Consider the following 11,842-nt stretch of genomic DNA (forward strand, 5'->3'; position numbering starts at 1 on the left):
AATGGATGAAGGACCTCAATGTGCGAAAGGAATCCATCAAAATCCTTGTGGAGAACACAGGCAGCAACCTCTTCGACCTCAGCCGCAGCAACATCTTCCTAGGAACAACGCCAAAGGCAAGGGAAGCAAGGGCAAAAATGAACTATTGGGATTTCATCAAGATCAAAAGCTTTTGCCCAGCAAAGGAAACAGTTAACAAAATCAAAAGACAACTGACAGAATGGGAGAAGATATTTGCAAACGACATATCAGATAAAGGACTAGTGTCCAGAATCTATAAAGAACTTAGCAAACTCAACACCCAAAGAACAAATAATCCAATCAAGAAATGGGCAGAGGACATGAACAGACATTTCTGCAAAGAAGACATCCAGATGGCCAACAGACACATGAAAAAGTGCTCCATATCACTCAGCATCAGGGAAATACAAATCAAAACCACAATGAGATATCACCTCACACCAGTCAGAATGGCTAAAATCAACAAGTCAGGAAATGACAGATGCTGGCGAGGATGCAGAGAAAGGGGAACCCTCCTGCACTGTTGGTGGGAATGCAAGCTGGTGCAGCCACTCAGGAAGTTTGGATTTAAACGTTATTAAGGTGATAGGTATTTACATTTATCCAAAGGCCTCTCTGAGAAGGGGTTCTACCCTGGGTTTTTTTGCAGTTAAGGTAACTGTCTTGGAAAATACTAGTCACTTCTTTATTTTCCATCTTCTGAATCTCACAGGAGTGCTTTTCATGAGCAGACTGACCCGAAACCATACAGGGAATTAAAATCAGCCGATGTCCCAGGCAGGAGGGAGGAAGCCCTGGAAGGTGGCGGTGGTCCGTGGGGATGACATCGAGTTACCAACAGCCAGAGAAGCACAGATATTGGTGAGGTTAACTAACAAGATAAAATCTACCCTCTGAGGAGACTCCCCTGCTCAGCCTCCCAGAGCTTATCTTCTCTCCTTGAATCCCAAGATCCCTCCTGTTTCGCAGACCATTGAGGTAAGTGAGCAGGGAGTGGGGGTGCGTGCGTGCGTGCGTGAAAGCCTGCAGTATTAGATATAAGAGAAATCTGAAAAGAGATGTGACGTGTTAAAGGACTCGTATGTTAGGTACCTGGCTTCTGGTATTCTCAGCCTGAGCAGTGCTGTCTACAGTGAGAGGTACAAGCTTCCACAAGGGCGTTCACACTTACTTGCCAGTAATAATCCATGAGTCCTCTGGTAATTTCACTTTGAAGGAAGGGTAGAGATAATGCTCACCGTGGAACAAGATGCTCTCTGGAAAAGAGTGAATAGCGTGGGTGGAATCTTGGCTTTGGGAGGGATGACCTTCCAGGTGACGTCATGTAATCTACTACCCACTCTATCCCTTCATAAGGGGGGCCCACGTGAAGGTTGATTTATTTGAAGATCTATTAGATTGATTGTCCTCTTCCTTGAGGTAAAGTAAATACTGATCCGGTTTTAGTAATAAAGCTCTTACTTAAGCAGAGTAGGAGGCAATAAAAATCAGAAACTGAACTACGTCAGAATGACAACAACGAAAAATATTTGCCAGAGGTTAAATTGAGATAACTGCTTTCCATTTACTTCTACTTCACACAAAGTAGAGATTTGCTCTCCCATATGGAATGCTTTTGGGGTTTTCTAGGTCTTTCTTGTGTAATCAATGAAATGATTATCTGTGGAGCCATGGACGAGCCTTACTGAGAGTCACCTGTTCTCTGTGCTCCTAGAAGCCCACGCTCTTCTTTAATTCATTATGTTTCTGTCTAGCCTGACTGTGGGTGGTTGGCCCAACTCCGTAATTGAATGTGGAGCTGAACTTCTGGTATTTTCTTCTCCATGACTTTCAGGGACCTACAGCTATTTCTACTATCCTGGAGATGTTGAAATTCCTCTGCCCTCTGAATTTTGGTTTGAGAAAACCAGAGATCAACCTAATACAAGAAACGCAATCGCTGACTTGATGGGGAGGGGGGAAAACCTCAGCCTTTGTGGAGAGAAGAGGAGAAGAATAGGCAAAATCCCAAGACTGAGCAAGGATATAGAAATGGAGGAGGTGATAATGAGAGCGAAGGGGATGAAGTTATTTCCTGCAGCTAAGGAGAGCAATAATTCTGCTAGTATTTTCCAGGATCTTGAGTTCAAATATCAGCTCCATCGTTTTCTAGCTGTGATTTCGGGTGTTCACATGTGGTAGTTGATACTGTCCTTGACCCTCCAGGCTGTCTCCAGACAATGTTCATTTCTTCAGAACTCACTTATCTTGACCACTTCATCGTGGTCTACTTGCCGATATTCACTGACTTCCCCATCTCTCTTCCTCTGTCTTCCAAATCCTGGGCATCAATTCTTCAACCCAAGTCCTGCTATTATTTTACAGTTCTTCAATATCCACCTGAAATGCATCTCATCTTCCCAGTTCCTCAGTCTTCTCATCTGTAGGGACTCTTTTTCCATGCTGTCTCCATTCCCCATTCTCATGGCCACACGCTATTCTCCTTCTAATAAGGGACCTCATCAACTGGCTCTATCTACAATTACCTCTTCTTGCTTAAGTCATCAGCTACTTTGGTCATACCATTCCTTAGCTCCATTGGGATGTCTCTGTTTTGCTTCCAATATCTCTGTCTTCTCTTTTCCTTCTTTCTCTTGTAATTTCTACAATAATCATACCAACGCTCTAAATTTCATTGCCTGTCCATGTTTTGATCACATCTGTGTGGGAAAAAAACCTCATCTTCAGGTTTTTTTCAGGGTACATTTCTTAGTTGGTGATTTTGCTTTCCTGATCTTGTCTTTTAGACTCAAAACTAAGTTCTCCATTAGGGCTTTCCCCATGTTCCATGGAGATCCTAGGGTGCCCTTCCAAGAGAGGGTGCTGGAATCTCCTGCATGCAATTTTCAACAGCTACTCAGAGATTCTCTAGATTTTGATGCACCCCTAATCTGAAGACCACTCTGATACCCCCACCCAGATGCTTTCCCAAAAAGGGACCACCTGAGTGTTGGGTCTGCATGCTGTTTGGATTAGTGATGCACAAGGGGGGCGTGGCAGGTTTCCATGGCTCAAAAGACATATGCACACAAGTATCTGAAATTCTTCAGCCCACAGAGACTCTCATCCCCTCCATACCCCCTGGAATCTCCTGAGAGGTCAAATACAACAAGTCTTCTTCTGATACCACTTTAATTTGAATAACCACCTGTAAATATCACTTCTAGGGACCTCCTTCAACCTGGCTGTGCCTGTCTGTCCACATTTTCTGAGATTTCAAGTGCTCAGCCTGTGCTCCAAGTATGCAATTCTCTACCAAAACCAAATTAATTCTTCCTAATCCATATTATCAATAAACATGTAAAAATAATACCGCTGGGGGTTGCCATTGACCCTAATACCTGCTTGGGTAGACATTTATACAACATACTTTCTATGCTTTGTTTTTAATCCTCTGAAAATTTCACAAAGTAGATATCACCTCCACTTGACAGTTAAGGAAGCAGCCATTCCAGGAGAGATAATGTGGCTGGCCCAGGGTCACGCAGTTTAGAATCCAGTTCTGTAAGGATGCAAGGTTTGAACTCTTCTTCTTCTACCTGCTGGATGGGGCATACTGGTTTTGTTTCCTTCTTGCATTCCTTTCAAGTTCTTTCATGGTCTTGTTTACTTTCTGCTCTGCCCTTGCTGGCTATTCCCTAAATTAGAACTGCGTCGTATACAACTTAAGGTTGCCATGTAAAATGATGAACATTGGGGTACATGGATGGTACTGTTGGTTGAGCTTCCAACTCTTGATTTTGGCTCAGGTCGTGGTCTCAAGGTCGTAAGATTGAGAGCCCCCCCATGTCCAGCTCCCCACTTGGCGGGGAGTCTGCTTGAGATTCTCTCCTTCTCCCTCTGCCCCTCCCCCTATGTTTGTGAGCACACACTCTCTTTAATAAATAGTTAAATCTTAAAAAAATAAAATGATGAGCATCATTAAATGTCACATATGACCCCAACTGATAATAAATGTAGTATGCATTCTCTTTTTCTTATTGAAGTGTAATTGAAATCCAATATCCTGTTAGTTTCATATGTGCATCATAATGATTTAATATTTTTAGATATTATAAAATGTTTCTCACAATAAGTGTAGTTACTATTTGTCACCATACAAATTTATTATAATAATATTATTATATTCCCTATGCTGTATAATATATTTCCATGGCTTATTTATTTTGAAACTGGAAATTTGTACCTCTTCATCTTTTCACCTGTTTTGTCTAACTCCAGCCCCTCCTCCTCTATTTTATGTATCTGTGAGTCTGTTTCTATTTTGTTTTATTTATTAATTTTTTAATTTAGATTCCACATGTAAGTGAAGTCATACAGTATTTGTTTTCCTGTGTTTGACTTATTTCCCTCAGCATAGTACCCCCCCCAGGTCCATCTATGTTGTTACAGAAGACATTTCATTCTTTTTATGGCTGAGGAAGGCAGCAGGCATCCTTGAAATCAGTTCAATGGACATTTACAGAAGTTGCTTCGAGGATGCTTTGCTTTTATTGTTAAACCTAATAGTGTATAATTTTGAGTAAATGTTGCAGTCCTGTCCAACCCTGGAAAAATTCTAAAAAGCAATGACATTTAAACTATTATTTGACTCATGTACCTTCTCCATGACAAGGAGTAGAATCAGAATTCTATACAAATCATTATTTTGTTATTGCCCTCTCTGTTCTGATATACCCCCCACCCTGCCCTGGAATGAATACTTTACCATACTTTCTTTTATCATATGAAGATGAAGCAAAAGTGGTTCCGTATTTGGTGGAACCAGCGTCTATAGCAAAAACTAGAAAGGTGTCTTTCATCAGCTGCTTCCTCCAGCAGATAAGTTAAAACTTGTGCGGGCTTACCTTTGTGGTCTTAAAAGCGAGAGGAAAGGAGGCTTTATACAAAAGGAAATCATTAGTCAACAAAAGCCAAAGTTCACAAGATGAGCGCGGCGGTCTGGGTCTGTCCTCTGCTCTACTGGGACACAAAGCCAGCCGCCATCAGCCACGATCTCAAAGTTCCAGTATGTAGGGCAGACCCGTAACACCTGCAGAACACCTTGATTGAGCAATGAAGCATGCCGTGGCATGCCGTGGCATGCTATCCTCAGCAGACAGGAAGGAAGGACCAGCGTTCCTTAACCCAGAGTAAGGAGACCTCCACTTCTGCATCAGCAGGGAATTGAGCTCTCCCGGTATTAAACACAAATCCCTGCTATCCTATCAACAACCGCTTAGAGACACTACGTTTTCGGATTTTCTCAGCACCAAATTTTGTTGAGTGGCCAGAAAACCAGTCAGACACATTCCTGCTATTACTTCGCTAGTTTCCTATGATAATCTCACTTCCCCCACCCCCCAGGCTCATCCAAAGTCCTATTTGCTTCCTGGAACCTCTCATCTGGTTGAATTTTTGAGTGCGCACACTTGCCTTTCTCTTCCATGACATTTGACTTTAATTCCCATTTCCAAAGCTAGATGCATTTTGCCCCCTTCCATTTCCTTCAAGAAAGACTCCCTTTCTAGGATCTCCAAAGCAATTTGGTCTCTCAGTGGGGAGATTCAGGTATCCACCTCCCTCTCCGGCTGCTGCTAACGTCCTGTCCCATTTCTCCTGCCCTATCGCTTACGACCTGTTTTTGAGCCACTTACAGACATTGGCAACTGGCTCCTGGCCAGCACGTTTCTCCCTCTATGTGGGTGTAGCTCACAGGGCTGGCGTTCATCCACCAGTCAGCACTGTGGATTTTATATAATAACCTCAAAGCTCACGTGCATTCTTAGGTCAGTTGTCCTTATAATCATTTCAAAAGACAGAAAAGGAAAGCAACAAACAAAAAAAGGACAAGGTTCTCATTTTGTGTTTAGTGGAAGGGAACAGAGTGTGGGATGTGCCTCCTCCCCAAATACTCTGTGAATTTGCTGTGGGTACTGCAGCCTCCTCTGATCCCCAAGATTCATCCCTTAGCTTTCTTTTTTTCAAATTTAAATTCAATTTAGCCAGCACCTACTACATCATTAGGTTCAGATATCATGTTCAATAATTCATCAGTTGCATAAAGCACCCAGTGTTCATCACATCATGTGCCCTCCTTAAAGCCCGTTGCTCAATTACCCCATGCCCCCACCCACCTCTGCTCCAGCAGCCCTCAGTTGGTTTTCTATAGGGGTGCCCGGGTGGATCAGTTGGTTAAGCATCTGCCTTTGGCTCAGGTCACGATCCCGGGGTCCTAGGGTCAAGCCCCGCGTCAGGCTCGATGCTCAGTAGGGAGCCTGGCTTCTCCCTCTGACCCTCTCCCTGTTCACGCTCTCTCTCTCTCAGATGAATGAATAAAATCTTTAAAAAAAAAAAAAATCCGCTAGTTTCCTGAGTCACCTTGCCTGTCGAAGAGAAACTCCAGTGTGATACCTCTAGTAACATGGTCTATGGAGTGGACACAGCTATGTTCTCTAATACTGTTTTGCGCCACCCCCGTCCCACACTTTTTTTTTTTTTTTTTTTTAAATTCCGAAGGTCTGGAAGAGCTAAATTGGTGAAAAAAAATTTGTAAAATGACTTGCTTCCCATTGCCCAAAAAGCTGACATTATTTGTCAACTATGTTTTACACCCTTCCTTACAACCCACCAATTCCTACAGTGTCCCTAGAATAAACTCTAACTAGAAGTTACAGATGGAGGCACCTGGGTGGCTCAGTGGGTTAAAACCTCTGCCTTCGGCTGAGGTCATGATCCCAGGGTCCTGGGATCAAGCCCCGCATCGGGCTCTCGGCTCTGCAGGGAGCCTGCTTCCTCCTCTCTCTCTGCCTGCCTCTCTGCCTGCTTGTGATCTCTGTCTGTCAAATAAATAAATAAATAAATAAATAAAATCTTAAAAAAAGAAAAGAAAAGAAAAGAAAAGAAAGTTGCAGATGGATGCTGGGGAAAAGGTCTACCACAATTGGATACCTGACAATGGAAATATAAGCATTTAGTTAAATTGCCCATACCTTCACATAAAATAACATTTTAATTTACTCTCTAGTGTTCAAGCAGGAAAAGCATGGTACATTTAGATTAAAGCCAGCATATGTTGTTGTAATAATCTGGGCCAGGATCTGCTGGAGCAGAAGCTGATGCTAGAGGGAGTAGGGAGAGTTAATTTCTGTTTCTTTGCTGCAAATAGAAAATGAAGAAGATTTCTGATTAAGAATAAGCTAACTGCAGGAAGTAGAACAATGTCTGGTTCAGACCAAGCACTGAATTAATAATTAATAAAAATGTTCTACTACTTAGAATCTCCACTAGGGCAGTTCAAGGTTTTCAGCCTCACACAGACAGGTTTAGCCTCCTTTTGCCATTAGAACAATGGCCGTCATTTCCAAAACTCAAAACGTATGCTCTGCACTATAATTAGGCAGTACCATGAGATATTTGAATTGCAACTGTCCTAGGAAAATGCCACTAATGTGGTCTCTCAATCAAAACTCAGGCAGCTCAAGAAAATATGTACGCCTGGACAGCTCATATTTAGAAAGGTAATTATTGCTAGTAATATCAGCCAAGACTTACCAAGCCTTTACTGTGTGCTGGGTGCTCTTGGGTACTTGATATACACGTCTTTGCTCATTCAATCCTCACAAAAATCCCATGAAATAAGACTGCTCTTGTCCCCATTTTATAGATGAGAACACTGGGGTGTAAAAACCGTGAAGTAAACTTCCCCCCGCCCCGAGTCATGCAGCTCGCAGGAATATTTTCAGTGGGGCAGGTTGATGGCATGGACCAAAATCCCCTGGAAGCTCCATCAAATACCACATCAGATCTTTTCATTCCTTCTTTCATTGTCAGGGAGACAGAAGGTTGGCAAATTCAACAAGCTATCTTTTCCCAGTTCTGCTTGTTTTCATTCCTTTCCGGACGAGTTCTGCTCCCTGCCTCTCCCACTGCCAGTGCTGGAGACTGCCCGGCTCCCAGTCCTCTGAGCCACTTCCCTCCCTGCCAGACTGTCAGGGCATAGTCCAGACATCTAGGGATACACCCCCTGAAGCCAACTTCCCCTGTAAAGTCCAACAGAGACTTAATGTTTGGATCCAGATCTTTTTGAGAATATGGGTGGCTGGGGGAAAAAACGCAAGCCAACATCTTTCCCCAGGCTGCCAAGATCGAAGGAACTTAATTCAGAATTTCTTCAGAATTTTGTGCTCAGTGGCTCAAAGACCTAGAACCACAGACTCAGAGAAGACTCCCAGGGCAGCCTCCCTCCCACTCAGTGTAGACACAAGCAGAACCCTCCCCCGGCCCATCCCGGCCCTGTCCCCTGGCCTCCCACAGGTTATGTTTTTCTGCCTCTGCAAGAGTAAAGGAACATCCAATCAATGATCAGGTCAGAATATTGTGCTTTCGTCTTGCTTTTTTACTTTTCAACTGAATTCCAGGTGTTTTGATACATAGGACAGTATCTGTGCATCAGGAAAGAATGAGATGGACGCTATCTAGACTCTAAAGCACATTTTGCCAGTTACCTGATTCTAGCTTTTCGTTACCAGGGAGCTATTTTTCAGATCTGGACATTGCAGGTAGCAACATGAAATAATTCTTAGGGACAAATTCTGTCCAGTAGAGGGACCATCCTCTTCCCACGTGGCAAAAACTCTCCATGTTTCCAGTTAAGCACATAAATGAGAAGGAGCTCTCGATTCTTTTCTGGATGTTGGAATAAGTAATAAGGAAGAAGCTATTTGTTGGGGGTGGCGATGGTGGAGGGAGAAAACAGGTGAAGGAGGTCAAAAAATGAGAAGAAATTAAGTAAGTTAAAAATGCAGAAAAATGCGGAAAACAACTGTGCTCTGCTATGGCACGAGGGTGCACCTGTCCCCTTGGCCAAGGGAAGTGGTACGCGTGCGCCGCAGCCACGCAAACTCAGAGCTGCTGGGAGGCCTGGCCAGGCCGCCGGCCACCGCTCCTGTCATTTTTCCATGATGTTGGCAGGCACTTCCCTTGGACCTTTCAACACCGGCTACCGTGCGTGCCCCTTCCTGAAAGACCCGGTGACCCCGCAATTTGTCAAATGCGCCCCACGTGCCCCTTCACGTGACACCTTCCTTAAACTGGATCTACACATTTCACCGAAATCAAGGGCCTAGTATAGACAAAGGGCAAGTGTAGACAAGCTAGAACCATAACCTCTTTCTTCTCAGAAATGTTTACTCTCTTGTCATTTTGAGCCCCTTACTTCTGTTATTTGTGTATGAAGTCTGTTTGTCATTTCCACGAGTCCTTCTACGTACAAAGCCAAGCATTTAAGGTGTTTCTCCATAAGGTGTTACAACCAGTCAAGAAACCCCACACCTTACAAAGCAAATCTATGTTTTAATATTAAAAAACCTTTCTCTTTAATGAGATACCAAATGAAAAAAACCTCTTTTCAAAATACTCTTTTGTCTTCTGCGTTTGTTCCTTTTGATTATACATGTACATTTAGGTTACTCCTGCATATTACAAAAAAAAAAAAAAGAAAAGAAAAAAATCAGAATGGTTACATGTAAAAAATGTAAATCTCCAGCTCCTTATTCTTCGATGCTAATTTATATCCCAAGAGGCTAAACACTTTTTAAAAGTTAGCATTTCAATTTCAGTTATGGGTAATTTACATGGTACAAGCATCAAAAACCATGGAAAGATGCCTTTTTCTCCCCTCCCCCCTCCTCATTACTCCATAGCAGGTAACTGTTAGCAGTTTTGTTTGTCCTTCCAGAAAAGTTGTATGAGTGTATGTAAGCTGATACAGGTATTTTTCTCCTTACTTTTGCACAAATAGTGAACTACCATACTCATTATTTTGGCACTTGACTTTTCCCACTTAATTTGTTTTAGATACTTTTTAGTATCTGTAAGTATTTAGATACTGTAAGTATTTACATACTGTACAGTATTTAGATACTGTAAGTGTCTTCCTCAATTTTTCATCCAGTTAATATTATTACAAGAGAATATATCAATGCACCATAATACATTTTCCCTGTCTCAATATAATGACATTTAAATAGCTTCTAATCCTTTGTTCTCGGAAACACTACTGTAATGAAAAACACCTGTGCGAGTCATTCCCCAGGCAGGCAGTGTTCATTAGTAGTATATATTTCTACCAGAGAAATCTATAGGTGGAATTTGTAATTGGGAGAGTGAAGAGTTTTCCTTCACAGCAATGAGGCAAATTTATACCCCCACCGCTCATCTTTGAGACTGCCTGTTGACTCATCCCCAGATAACCAAGTGTATTGTTATACTTTTGGATTATTTTCTAGTCTTCCAGGTGAAAAATGCTATCTCATTATACTTTAATAAACGTTTCCTTCATGAGTTAATTTAAATATCATCTACATGTCCAGGCCATTTGTGTTTTGCCTTCTCTGAATTCCCTGTTCACATGCTTTGCCCATTTTTCTATTAGGTAACTGATCTTTTTCTTATCAGTTGGTATTCATTCTAAATTAAGGAAAGCAGCTTTGAAGCATTGTAATATTTACTCCAGATTATCATCTGTCTTTTGGGTTTGTTTGCAGTGACTTTTCTTCCATACGTTAAGTTTAGTTTTATGCTGTCAATTCACTTTATTACATGACTTCAAGGTTTTACACTACTTTAGAAAGATTTGAGGTTATAAAATAACCTAGTATTTTTGTGGTTTCTTTTTTTTTTAAGTTTCATTCTTTTCTTTCTTAAAAAAAAAAGATTTTTAAAATTTATTTGACAGAGAGAGAGAGACAGTGAGAGAGGGAATATAAGCAGGGGAAGTGGGAGAGGGAGAAGCAGGCTTCCCCCTGAGTAGGGAGCCCCATGTGGAACTTGATCCAGGGACTCTGGAGTCAGGACCAGAGCTGAAGGCAGATGCTTAACGACTGAGCCACCCAGGTGCCCTTCTTCTTCTTCTTTTTTTTTTTTTTTTAAATCTGTGCTTTAACACATATATATTGCATATGGATGGAGTTATTCTAGCATTCTTGGGTGCAACTTTGTTTTCCTTGAAGAAAATTGTTCCAATTTATTAAATATTCAGTCTTTTTCTTCCTTTTGTATGAGAAGCTATCTTAATCACAGTCTAACCCATTAGGAACTAAGAATTGATTCAGAACTTTTTACTCTTTTCCAGTGGACTGTCTCTTCATGTTGCTATGTTACTGCAGATGAGAGTTTAAATAGAATTTTATTCTCTGCAAATAATTTAATTTCATTTTCCCGCTTGACGAAGTGTTTTCTTGGTTCTTTTTTGTTAATGTTCCAAATACAATTTAGAATCACTAGTTCTGGAAAAAAAATGTATTTTTTTTTCACCTTCGGGATAGGATTTAACTTATAAATTCATTTAGAAAGCATGATCATAGGGGAAGAGAGGGAAAAGTAAAACGACAAAACCAGAGAGAGACACAAACCTTAACAGACTCTTAATTATTGGAAACAAACTGAGGGTTGCTGGAGGGGAGAGGGGTGAGGGAATGGGCCAACTGGGTGATGGACAAGTAATGAGCTCTGGATATTATATAAAACTGATGAATCACAGACCTGAACCTCTGAAACAAATAACACATTATATATTAACAACAAAAAAAAGGAAAGCATGATATCTTTATATATTTTTTCTTCCTAACCAAGAACAAGATACGCTTTTCCATATGTTTAGGCGTTACCTTGTAATCTATAGAAGTGTTTGTAGAAATATTCGTATATGCTTCACACATTTATTAAATAGATTGCATGTAATTATTTTGTATTATTTTTGTTCTACCATAAATTGGGTCTTTTCCTCCCATGAATCTTCTAA

The 11,842-nt window shown here is 41.4% G+C and overlaps 1 protein-coding gene across 1 annotated transcript in view; it reads right to left on the minus strand.

Annotated features, from left to right (window-relative positions):
* Nucleotides 1-10,758, minus strand: part of LOC116597392 (thiamine transporter 2-like) — a 44,101-nt gene extending 33,343 nt beyond the window's left edge. Inside the window, exons 1-2 of the mRNA XM_032355054.1 lie at nucleotides 7,594-10,758; nucleotides 1,193-1,277 (exon numbers count right to left, since the gene is read on the minus strand). The gene's annotated coding sequence lies outside the window, so the exon portion shown is untranslated. The remainder of the gene's footprint in view (nucleotides 1-1,192; nucleotides 1,278-7,593) is intronic.
* Between the last annotated feature and the right edge of the window lie 1,084 nt (nucleotides 10,759-11,842).

Source organism: Mustela erminea, chromosome 8 (genome assembly GCF_009829155.1).
Source record: "Mustela erminea isolate mMusErm1 chromosome 8, mMusErm1.Pri, whole genome shotgun sequence".
NCBI classification, from domain to species: Eukaryota; Metazoa; Chordata; class Mammalia; order Carnivora; family Mustelidae; genus Mustela; species Mustela erminea.